We start from the raw sequence: 11,361 nt of genomic DNA on the forward strand, positions 1-11,361 counted from the left end.
CAGGCACCACGAAGATGTATCAGGATGTGAGATCGTTGTATTGGTGGCCAGGGATGAAGAAAGATGTAGTGGAGTATGTGGCTAAGTGCTTGACTTGTCAGCAGGTCAAGGCTGAGCATCAGAGGCCGGCAGGGTTATTGCAGCCTCTGGATATCCCAGAGTGGAAGTGGGAAGTACCCCTTAACTTGACCCAAGTCAAGTATCGGGTCCCGTTGTGACTTTCCCGCTACTTGCTCCCTAGGATCGCCTCATGATGAAAGTTGCAAACACATATATCCACATAATAATGTGGTCTCAATAGTTTATCACAAATAATCACGTTTATGCCCTAACGGGCCAAAATTACAATTATGCCCTTACCAGCCGAACAGGGCCCGCATGCTTATCCAATACTCATAAACATGCTTCCTCACCATTAATTCACATAACCTCCAATTATGCCCTCCCAGCACACTAATCAAGGCCCTTAAGCCTTATTAGTAATTTTGGGTCGTTACAGTGACCCTTCACCATCACCATCACCACCACCTCACTCATATTCATCCTCCTCTCATTCTCAGTACCGCCATTTAAATCACCATACTTCAAACTCAGACCCACCACCACCACAACACTACCGTGAACCCCCACAACCACCACCATCACCTCCATTTTCTTCTAGGCACCATCATCAACCCCACCTCCCTTCTACTCACTACCGTGACTCACCATCAAAAAATTACCATTCCATTTACCCCGATCATCAATCCAGTTACACAAACTCAGATTCATCAATTCCTCTTTTCCAATCTAGTCTCCCTAAGAATTATACACACACCATTTCTCAACAAGCAAATCAACACCCAATCCCCATCAATCTTTCACCCTCAATCGACCATAATCCCCACCATAAAATTCCAACCCAAAGTAGCCCACTATATCACAATGAACTTGTACACACCTCAATCATTGCCAATATCTATCAACACCACAAACCAATAAAACCCAACACATAAGACACAATGAACTTGCCAAAAAAATTGGGGAGAAGGTGACTATGTCGTCGCTGGCCACTGGCGATCATTTCAGCTTTGGCAAGGATAGTGTAGAAAATCATAATATGCTTGCACAAAGATGGTCGCTTCCTGGGGACATAGTAGAAGAAGAGCATGATAAGCAACTTGGTGGCATTACTCACATGGTCTTGGAGGCTCAACATGCTCACGACGAGGAAGAAAATAGAGCTAGGTTTACATGTAGGCCCAACTCTACAAATAGGCCCAAAGAGACCATGTAACGCCCTACAACCTTAGAGCCATTACTAGGTGAGTTTAAAATGTGCAGTTAGCTCGCTAATCGAGGTTTTAGGTCAAAAGTGTAATTAAACCATAATTAGAGTCATAAACTTGAGAATAAACCTATCACTGAAAATTATAAAGCGTTTAACATTTGGGATCCCAAAAACATTGTTTAGAAATATTTACAACTCAAAAAATAAACAAAGTCGACTAAATGACAAAATCAAGTTTGGTACAATCATCTCCCAAAGACACCCCTGGCCGTGGCTGCCAGGTAGACCAGACATGTACGCACCGCTCGTCACGCTCACCATACTCAAGGTTGATCGATTTTCCCCTTGCCTTTACCTGCACCATAGAGCACCCGTGAGTCGAAGCCCAGCAAGAATACCCTCACAAGCAGATAATATATGCATATCAAACACTTAACATAGAATCAAGCCATCATCACGTTATACACATACGACCATGCCGTCCCAGGCACTTTACCAGGCCATGGGTTCGCGGTCTATACCGTAAGGATATCCCAGGTATCCCTTGGGGTCTCACCCTGGCAACTCACACTCCGCGTGCTAAACGCTGCTCCAGGCCCCTCGCCATTCTCGGCCTTCGCCATTCTCGGCCCTCGTCGTTCCCGGCCATCACCGTTCAATCATTTATATACACACATAATATAACTAAACATACTTCTAAACACATATAAATTGAATCAAAGGGTCACGCCCTGCAACACAGTCATATAGGGTCGAGCCCTGCAACTCAATCATATAGGGCCGAGCCCTGCAACACAAACTTTATGGGAATAGTAGTTTTCTTACCTGCGTCCAGAGCTTTCCAAGCACCGATGTCCCGAGCATAGTTCCCTAGTCCGAACCTCACCGAAACCCTAGTCACAACATATTAACAATTTACACTATCAAGTTCTAATCCATTGAATAGCTTTAGATTATGATTCTATCCTTCGGGACATTGAATTCTATCAATCCGGGTGATAAATCCATCCCGAGCCTAAAACTCCTCTAGAAACCAAAAATGCACTAAGCGTCGCGGCCATAGGGGCTCATGCCGCTACCCCCAGCTCAACCCGAGGCTCTGCACTAAGCGTCTGTGGCATTAAAAAAGGTGTAATCATCAGTTTTCCCTTTGTCAAAGTACGGGGAAGCGAGATAGCCGTCGAATTATTACTGGGGAATCGAAAAGTCATGATTAGACAAGAGTAGGTTGCTTTTTCCAAGAACACACGAAGGGTTCTGACACGTATGGCGGGGTCACCGAAGGGTCGTTCACTCAAAAGTTTATTTATTGCTCGTAATAAATAAACTTAGGGGGCAAATGTTATCCAAAAAATTGGCATTGATGACGTGGCAAGTGATCCCTTGACACGTGGCTGACATCTGGAGGAACTCTGCTAGTGTATCAACCAAAAGGTACATTATAGGCAGTAGGCGACCCAGTCTTTCCTGCGACCAGTCTGGTCGATGGTTCCGCATGCAGCATGATGTTCCAATAAAGATCTTCGTATATCCCAAAATTAACTCCCACAATCTCCTAGTATCCGATTATTTTGGAGAGAATATCTGTAAAAAATTCATGTAATCCCCCCTTGAGCCTATAAATAGGGGCAGATAGCTCAAGGAAGGGACTTTGGGCTTTCGAATTATTGGAGACTAGAGTAATTCTACCTGAAATATTGTATTATTCTTCAAAGCTTAGTGAAACTCATTGAACCCTAGTTCTTTGATCACTTCTTTGATTCTCGCATCAATAACAATCTAAGTGGACGTAGGTTATTACCAGATCCTGGGGCCGAACCACTATAAAATATCGTGTTCTTATCCTTTTCGCTATTACGTTCTTTTCAACACATTCATTCACATCAAGCATATTCTGACTCTGTGTCAGTTGACCAAAATCAGGGTCAACATTCTGGTGCATTCATTGAGAGCTTGATTTGTCACCGTTGAGAAAATCAATGGCGAAAACTGCAAGGAAAACTGGACAGGTGGCGCCGCTGCACCGTCAAACCCTCCTCCTCCTCCTCCTCTTGCTGCTGCAAGCGTAGCTGAGGATGAGCCACATTTGGACTTTGAGGAGGAAGAAATGGATGACGCGACGCTGAAGAGTACTCTGGGGGCGTTTCATGAAGAGCTGGCCATTCTGAGAGCCAGCCAAGAAAGTGCTGTCGAAATCATGGCGCAGCAGCAGCAGGAGATTGAACGGCAGCGTGCAGAGTTAAGTGAAAGGCAGGCGGAGATGGACCGCCAGAGCGAAGCCATGGCAGCCCTCGAGGCAGCTTTGCAATTGGCTAGGAATCCGGCTACACCTGCCTCGCAGCCTGATCAACCGGCAAATGGGCCTCCCCACAGGGGCCCCAATCCTAGCCCGCCTATCCAACCCTCGAGCCCGCAAAGGCCCGAGCAGCCTCAGGTGCCCCATGATGATGTCCCACTGGACCCTGAAGCACAGCCTCCATCCCAAGCTGGTCGCGGCAATCCCCCACATCAGAGGCAGAATAGGACCGAGCATCAGCCTCGTAGTCCTAGACACCATAGGGGCGACGAGCCAAACCTACCGAACAGAGGTCGGAATCCTCCTGGTAACAAGAGGAACTCAGATTTAGGCTCTGCGGTCCGAGGTCCCCCACGGCATGATAATGCACGGGGACACAACGACCAGCGCAGGCCACCCTCTAACATTCGGGACGTTTCAGCCCGGGATGGAAATCGAGGGAACAGTCGATCCCACCATAGCCAATCAAGATTCAGAGATGGCCATGGGTATAATGAAGCCGACTCCGGCAGAGGAAATGCTAGTCGGAGGAATGACGAAAGAGGTGGAAACAGGAATCAACCACCTCAGGATGACCAATCCGGCAGACGGGACGCTGGGGGGCAATCCAGACAGAATAACGTCTTCAACCGGCTCGGGGGTAGCGAGCAGCGGAGAAGAGACGAGGATTTGAGAGATGTACTCAACGATCGTCGCGAGCGGCATGGCAAGAACGTTCCCCCAGCAATAGAGGCCACAGCGATTCCTGTCGCTGTACAGGCCCAGATAGATGCCCTCAACCAGGCGGTGCAACAGCTGGTCAGGGGAAGGACATCTTACATCGACCACGATAGGAGGAAAGGCACTCCTTTCGTCCAGAGGATAGCTATGGCAGAGACTCCTAGTAAGTTTAAAATGCCTACGCTACCAAATTTTGATGGGTACGATGACTCGGTATCCCACGTCAATAAGTTTGAGATACAGATGGACATTCAGAAAGTGTCCGAAGACGCTCGGTGCAGGATCTTCCCTACGACACTTTCTGAGACCGCGCAGGAGTGGTTTTTTAAGTTCCCTCCTGCATGCATAGTTTCCTGGGAGATGTTTGTAAGAGAGTTTTACGGACAGTTCTATGCAGGTCGTGTGCATCCGACCGAGGCAAACCAGCTGGTTGAAATTCGCCAGCAGGATGGAGAATCACTGAAGGACTACATCCAGCGCTTTATGCGAGCAGCAGCTGGAGCAAAAACGGTGGGGGACAAAGGAAAAATGATGGCCATAACCGCAGGGGTTAGGCGTCGCTCCCCCCTGTGGAATAGCCTCCATAAAGATGGAGTTAGAACTACCTAGGAATTCTTGGACCGGACTGATTGGTACATCAAGCTCGAAGATGCCATTGCCGACGATGGAAAGCCTTCAGGCAAGGATAAGAAGGCTGCCGAGCCCGCCAAAGCCGCCAATGGGTCTAAACCTAACGGCAAAGGCAACGGGAACGACAACGGCAATGGCAAGAATGGTGGAAAACGGCCGCACAATGAGCCTTCCACCTCCGACAATAAACGAACCAAGGGTAACCATTATGAACCTCGGTTCACTAACTACACTGCCCTCGTTGAGTCTCGGGGAGAGGTTTATCAGGCCACAAGTTCTAGTGTGCCTTATAAGAAACCTGGCCCCATTAGAAAGGATATTTCGAAGAGAGACACTACCAAGTTTTGTCGTTATCATAACGACTATGGACACAACACCAACGAATGCAACCAGCTGAAAGACGAAATCGAGTTCCTTATTAGACAGGGGCACTTGAGAAGGTACGTACGGGCCTCGGGAAATTCCCAACGAGAGGCTCCAGGTAGCAACGAGCAGGCGCCCACGCGCCAACGCTCGCCACCCTTACAGCCTGCCCCCGTGACTGGCACACTCTTAACCATTTGTGGAGGCCCGCACCTCGCGGGAAATAGCGGAAAGGCCAGGGAACGATACGCTCGGACTCTGCGCCATGACCAGGACATCGAGATGATGACTGTGGAGGACCGCGCGCCAAAAAAGGCTCGATCAGAGGAAGGCGAAATAACCTTCTCCGATAACGATGCCCAACACGTCCGGTTCCCACATTCCAATCCGCTGGTCGTGGATATCCAGATGGCTAACATGATGGTAAAAAGAGTGCTAGTCGATACAGGAAGTTTGGTGAATATCCTGTATAAGTCTTCGTTGGAACGCATGAAGTTTTCCGTTAAGGACCTGGAGCCTTGCAACCAAACGATATACAGCTTCTCTGGAGAATGACTCGCCCCCGTCGGATTGATTAGACTACCAGTGACGACAGGTACATCGCCTGCTACCAGGACATTACTCGCTACTTTAGTAGTAGTCGATTGTCCTTCAGCGTACAATGCCGTCATTGGAAGACCTATACTGGTTGACCTACGGGCCGTCATCTCTATGTAGCACTTAGCCATGAAGTTCCCAACAGACGCAGGGGTAGGACGCGTGTTGGTGAACCAGAGGGAAGCCAGGGAGTGCTATAACGCCTCAGTAACGAAGGTGAAAAAGGGAACGCCAAAGAGCACTACCTCAGATAGGTTGCAGATGGCAGTTGATACACAAGCCCAATCCAGTGATGAAGTCACCAAATAGGGTGTTGCCCAAAGGAGGATAGAGACTTAGATCCTCGCTTTGGGGATTTTGAAGAGAACGTTGGACCCGTAGAGGACCTGGAAGAGGTTCAACTCGACGAAAAAGACCCGACCAGAGTCGTAAAGGTCGGGAAAAACCTGGAACCAACCACGAAGCACACACTGGAGGAATTTTTGTGGAAGAACCAGGAGGTTTTTTCCTGGTCGCATAAAGACATGGCGGGGATAGACCCTGCAGTTATCAGCCATGTCCTAAATATAGATAAGACTTTTCCACCCGTGCAGCAGAAAAGAAGGCTGCTCGATAAGGATCGGTCGAGAGCCTTAAAAGAAGAAGTCGAAAGATTAAAGGAGAATGAGTTTATCAGGGTGGCATTTTATCCATCGTGGGTCTCTAATCCAGTGCTGGTTCCCAAGCCTAACGACAAATGGCGAACCTGTGTGGATTTTACAGACCTCAATAAATCCTGCCCAAAGGATTGCTTCCCACTCCCAAGAATCGACCAGTTGGTCGATGCTACTGTAGGACACGAGATCCTCTCGTTCATGGATGCATATTCGGGCTACAATCAGATTAACATGCATCCCCCTGACGAGAATCACACCAGCTTTCGGACCGATACGGGCTTATACTGTTACAAAGTAATGCCCTTCGGACTAAAAAACGCAGGTGCGACTTACCAGCGGCTAGTCAACCACATGTTTAAGGAGCTGATCGGAGTAAACATGGAAGTATACGTGGACGACATGCTGGTAAAGTCTAAGAAGGCAGAAGGACATGTGAAGGATTTACAAGAGTGCTTTGATGTATTGAATGAATACCAGATAAAGCTAAATCCCCTCAAATGTTCCTTCGGAGTTGGATCAGGGAAGTTTTTGGGGTTCATTGTAAATTCAAGAGGAATCGAGGCCAACCCCAACAAAATAAAGGCCCTGATCGACATGAAATCGCCAGAAAGAATCAAAGATGTACAAAGTTTAACCGGGAGAATCGCAGCCCTAAGCAGATTTATTTCAAAATCGACAAACAAGTGTGTCCCTTTTTTACATCTGCTCAGGGGCAATAAGAAGTTTGAATGGACAGGAGACTACGAGCAAGCTTTCTAGGCCTTGAAAGCCCATATGGCACAACCTCCCGTTTTATCAAAGCTAATCGAAGGAGAAACTTTGTTTATTTACCTGACGATTACTAAAGTTGTTGCCAGTGTTGTACTAGCACGAGAGGAAGAAGGCGTACAAAAAGCGGTCTACTATGTTAGCAAAAGGCTGATCGGGGCAGAACTGAGATATCCACCCATCGAGAGATTAGCATATTGCTTAATCCTGGCCTCAAGGAAACTACGTCCCTACTTCCAAGCCCATCCCATCACAGTTTTAACCGACCAGCCCCTTCGGCAAATCCTTCAAAAACCAGAGGCGGCTGGGTGATTATTAAAATGGGCAGTCGAACTAGGGAAGTTTGATATAACTTATTCACCGCGAGCAGCAGTAAAGGGACAAGTCTTGGCTGATCTTATTGCGGAGTTCACAGAACTCCCAGATAGCGAGCAGTGCGAATCGCCTAGTGCGCCTGAGCCTCAAGAGAAAGCTCCTTCGTGGAAGTTATTCACGGATGGGTCGTCCAACGAATCCCACGCTGGAGCGGGAGTAATATTGATAACGCCGGAAGGGCACCGATTTCACTGCACCATCAGGTTTGACTTCACCGCGTCAAACAACGAAGCTGAATACGAAGCACTCCTCGCTGGATTGAGAATGGCAAAAGACATGAGCATAAAGACACTTGATATTTACAGTGATTCACAGCTGGTGGTGAATCAAGTTCTAGGAGAATATCAAGCGCGAGGCTTAAAAATGGTGGCCTACTTGAATAAAACAAAAGACCTGCTAGCCCAGTTCACGGAATACACCCTCCAGCAAATACCACGGGATCAGAACTCAAACGCAGACGCCTTAGCCAAACTCCCGAGCGCGAAAAATGCTGACACTTTGAACATTGTGCCAGTAGAAAGACTGAGTGAGCCAAGCATACAAGCGGTTGAGACCAATATGGAGATTCGAATGGAGGATACATGGATGGCACCTTACTTGGAGTATCTGACGAACGGTGTGCTACCAATAGATAGAAACAAAGCCAGAACTCTACAAAGGCAGGCCGCTAGGTACATACTGGTCATTGGTGTTATGTACCGAAGAGGGTATTCAATGCCACTACTCAGATGCATTACACCAGAAAAAGCTAAGGAACTCATGAAAGAGGTGCATGAAGGCTTCTGCGGGGATCACGCTGGGGGGCAGAGTTTGGCAAAGAAAATTCTAAGGCAAGGCTACTTCTGGCCAACTATGAACGAAAATTCGATGGAGTTTGTACGAAGATGCGATAAATGTCAAAGGTTCTCCAAAATTCCACGAGCAGCTCCAAACGAATTAAAACAAATGCAAAGTCCGTGGCCTTTCGCGGTATGGGGGATAGATTTGATTGGGTCCCTGCCCACATGAAAAGGTGGAGTAAAATACGCAGTTGTGGCAGTCAACTACTTCACCAAATGGGCCGAAGCTAAACCGCTCGCTACCATAACGACCAAGAAAGTTCTTGACTTTGTCATCATGAACATTGTTTGCCGGTATGGCTTACCCCGAAAGATCGTTTCAGACAACGGAACCCAATTTGACAGCGACTTATTCACCGACTTCTGCGAAAGGCATGGAGTTATTAAAAGCTTTTCATCAGTTGCGCATCCCCAAGCAAATGGGCAGGTTGAGGCCGTGAATAAAACTCTTAAAGACACCCTGAAGAAGAGGCTTGAAGATGCTAAAGGAGCATGGCCAGAGCAGCTGCCTGAAGTCCTCTAGTCATATAGAACGTCTCACCGAACAGCGACAAGTCATACCCCATTTTCCTTAGCTTACGGATATGAGGCTATGTTACCTGTCGAGTTAGATCCCCCCTCACATCGACGCGTAACATACGACCAAGACCAGAACAACCAACTAATGATGGAGTCCCTAGACTTAATTGACGAGATACGGGAGAAGGCCCAACTCCGAGTTGCTGCGTACCAGTAAAGAGTCGCCCGGTACTTTAACTCCAAAGTTAAAGAAAGAAAATTCAACGTCAGTGACTTGGTGCTGCGACGAGTTTTCTTAAACACCTGCGACCCCACTGCTGGAGTACTCGGACCTAATTGGGAAGGACCTTACCAGATTGAAGAAGTCCTTCATTCAGGCACCTACAAACTTGCACGCCTAAACGGAGATCTTGTTCCACGTTATTGGAATGGAGAACACCTGCGCAAGTATTATCAGTGAACAGTCCTTTTTAAAGGACTGGCTTGTATTAAATTTTACTTTTTACAAGTTTTGCAAAGAGGGTTAGCCACGTTGTATGGCTAATCGCTCGTATATGTAAGATCCTATTTTAGGATCATTCGTAAAGACATGTTTAGTCCATTTTTAATACGAGATAATAAGGGACTGTGCACAGCCAGTCATTCTTTCCAACCTTAGTAAATTTATATTTACAAGTATTTGTTCATTACGTGTGTTGTTTTGCTGTATTACAAGTATTACTTTTCCACCCGAGCAGAAATGTTCGAACAGGTCATGGTCATGGCAAGTGACCAAGGACCTAAAGCTCCTCGATCACTTGGGGGGCATATAAGGCACATCGATAGCAAAGCGTACCATGAGGTATGTAAACACATGAACAAAATGAGTGAAAGCATGCTAAGGTACTTAGAGTATTTTTAAAAATTTATATTTTGTTAAATCAAGCCAAAGTACTATGCTAAGTTCGGTCATACGGACATATGTTATAGTAAATAAAAATATTATAACATTATAAGGCAATCTTTTACACCGCAAGCATCACTGCTTGGATGTAATTGTTCGAATAAAAGGAAAGTTTGCTGCCCATGTAGCAAATTCAAAAAAAAAGATATTGTCTTTACATCACGACCTGTGGGTCGTGTAATTAAAGAAAGAAAAAATAATAATAAAAGCTCAAGAGGCATTAGGAGCAGGAGGGTCTTTATCAGCATTCCGATTGTTCGCATCCTCAATAACTCCTTCTTCCTCTGCGCTAGCGATGCTTGGGGAAGCAGGGATCCTTGCTCTTGCCTCCTCTTTAGCCAATTGAGTAGTGCAGCGGGCCAGCTCAGCATTTCTAACATCTTCTGAAAGATAGCCGAAGTTGGCGCCCTGATTGTTTTTCCAGAAGTTGTAAAAACATCGGAGCGTCGCGTTCTTGTACCTTTCCAAATCTTTGGCATTGGAAAGCTTCAGCTGCTCTACTTGGCTCTCAAGAGCTGCGATGGCCTTGTCCTTGGACTGGAGCTCCTCGCCTAGTCTCTTGCATTCTCGATATTGGACTCAGCTGGCCTCCTGATACTCCTCCCTCTGCTTCCTCATAACTTCCTTTGAAGCTTCAGCCTCCGATAGCTTTGTCACCGCAGCATCCCTCTGCTGAATGACCGCCTCCAACTCCTTCGCATGCCTGGCCTCTGCAGCCTGAAGCTCCTCAGCTGCTTTCGCCTGATACCTCTCGATAGCCTTCGCCCGAGCCTGGTCGATGGTAGCTTGGGCACGGGTGCGGGCGGCAGTTGCAGTCAGCAAAGCCTGTAGACAAAGGATAAAGTTAGAATCTGTTGCAAAGAGTGAAAGACTAAGGCCAAAGAGATACGAAGTGCTTACGTTGGCCATTTCATTTAGGGCCCTGTTCAGAATCTGGTCGACCCCCATGGTCTCTGCCTCAGCCATCGCGTCCTTGCAACGGTCGTACCTCACGATGTGTGCAAAGCGGTCCTTGGCTGCTCGTAAGGCGCGGTTTGAGAGTTTGGCCCCGAGGGCTTCGTCCCGCTGGGTTTGTTCTTTGGCAGCTGCGGGCGGAGGATTCGTCGGGGCAGGCGGTGTTTCCTTCTCAGCAGGAGCCGAAGGCTGGGCAGAGGTTTTCCCAGATGGCACATCCTTAGGATGATCTTCTGTTCGACTCTTTTTGGCAGGAGGTCCTAGGCTCGATTCGCCGTTGTGTCTCCTAGACGACTTCCGCCGGACCAGAGGAACCTCTACTTCCTCCTCAGCATGATATAAGTCAAAGACGTTGGGAGTGTCCATATCTGCATACAAGTAAACACATGCAAATGATAAGATAAAGGCAGATAAAAACTCTCGATAAAACA

This window comes from Humulus lupulus, chromosome 2, assembly GCF_963169125.1.
Source record: "Humulus lupulus chromosome 2, drHumLupu1.1, whole genome shotgun sequence".
NCBI classification, from domain to species: Eukaryota; Viridiplantae; Streptophyta; class Magnoliopsida; order Rosales; family Cannabaceae; genus Humulus; species Humulus lupulus.